Source organism: Schistocerca nitens, chromosome 7, assembly GCF_023898315.1.
Source record: "Schistocerca nitens isolate TAMUIC-IGC-003100 chromosome 7, iqSchNite1.1, whole genome shotgun sequence".
NCBI lineage: Eukaryota > Metazoa > Arthropoda > Insecta > Orthoptera > Acrididae > Schistocerca > Schistocerca nitens.
The window spans coordinates 309,098,234-309,100,119 of record NC_064620.1 but is presented as its reverse complement, the minus strand read 5'-3'; positions in this window follow the sequence as shown (position 1 = coordinate 309,100,119).

Here is a 1,886-nt window from a genome sequence, read left to right as displayed (position 1 = left end):
GTGACCGGGCAGCTCCAACGCCAGCGCCACAGGGGGGCAGAGCCCCACTTGGGTGCCAAAGCGAACTCTCCCAGCACAGCGCACGCGCCAACACATCCGCACAGCTGCGATACAAACCACCTGCGAGAACCGCGGGGGCGACCGAGCAGCAGACGGCGTCGCGGCGCCGAGTGCCGGGCGGCGGCGCATCCTCAACGCACACAGTCCTCAATCGGACCAGCACACTGCAGATGTCCACCGCGCTTCGCACCGGGCCCGCGAGGACCCACTTTGGCCGCACGGCGCCGCGCGCTGGGTGCGCCGGCGCGCAGCTGCGCCGCCTGCCGCGCCAGTCGGCCGGCGCGCCTGCCACTGGGCGCCCCCACCAGGCGGCTGTAGCGCGTGCGCCCACGCAGCGCGCGGCCAGCACGCCGGGCGCTGCCCCCGCAACGGCCGGGGACGGTCCCACCCAGCCACCGCCGCGTATCGCTTCATACCCACATGCCCACTCACGTTCGTGGGTATGACGGGTGTCGCTGAAGCAACCGGTTAATAGCTGTACCGATCGTCGCTATCAACGATTCACCTGCAGCGTGAACAACCGCTCAACAACGGATTTCCAGTTCATTTGCGTAACGTGGGCAGCAAACGTAGACGTCCATCTACATTTGCTAATTCAACGAGTCTTGCATGCCTGGCTGTTAAGTGTCACGACACGCTACATCAGCACACATACACGCTGCGACGTGTGCAGGAGAGAACACGTGAAAGATGGCCCGCGTACGTATGCGAATGCCATTGCACAGCTGCGAAGCTGATTAAACACGCAAACACCTGACCGACGAGCTAGAGGAGACAGGGAGGGGGGGGGGGGGCGATATACATCCTATAGCAGTACACATTACAGTGGATAGCGGGACCATGTGGAAAGAACGCAACACTCGCAACATGTTGTGAGGGTACGCACCGTAACATGAAACAATACGCAGGACACCAGAGAGTGCGTGCGCTGATCTATGTTGAGAGGGTTGCGATTCGGCAACGCTACATGAATTTCTCGATTCATATAACAATTAAGAGGGCAGGTTCAGGCCCAACATAGGTTAGGTTAAGGCCCAACATAGGTTAGGTTAAGGCCCAACATAGGTTAGGTTAAGGCCCAACATAGGTTAGGTTAAGGCCCAACATAGGTTAGGTTAAGGCCCAACATAGGTTAGGTTAAGGCCCAACATAGGTTAGGTTAAGGCCCAACATAGGTTAGGTTAAGGCCCAACATAGGTTAGGTTAAGGCCCAACATAGGTTAGGTTAAGGCCCAACATAGGTTAGGTTAAGGCCCAACATAGGTTAGGTTAAGGCCCAACATAGGTTAGGTTAAGGCGCAACATAGGTTAGGTTAAGGCGCAACATAGGTTAGGTTAAGGCGCAACATAGGTTAGGTTAAGGCGCAACATAGGTTAGGTTAAGGCGCAACATAGGTTAGGTTAAGGCGCAACATAGGTTAGGTTAAGGCGCAACATAGGTTAGGTTAAGGCGCAACATAGGTTAGGTTAAGGCGCAACATAGGTTAGGTTAAGGCGCAACATAGGTTAGGTTAAGGCGCAACATAGGTTAGGTTAAGGCGCAACATAGGTTAGGTTAAGGCGCAACATAGGTTAGGTTAAGGCGCAACATAGGTTAGGTTAAGGCGCAACATAGGTTAGGTTAAGGCGCAACATAGGTTAGGTTAAGGCGCAACATAGGTTAGGTTAAGGCGCAACATAGGTTAGGTTAAGGGATGGTGTATGAGGGGGGAGGGGACGAGGTTCGTTCATAGTGATGATGGTAAGTGGACGCTTGAGGCACCCTGAGATGTGTCACGTCAAGATGCACCTTTGGCTCAGGGGGGGTGGCGCGCCGGTTCTGTGGG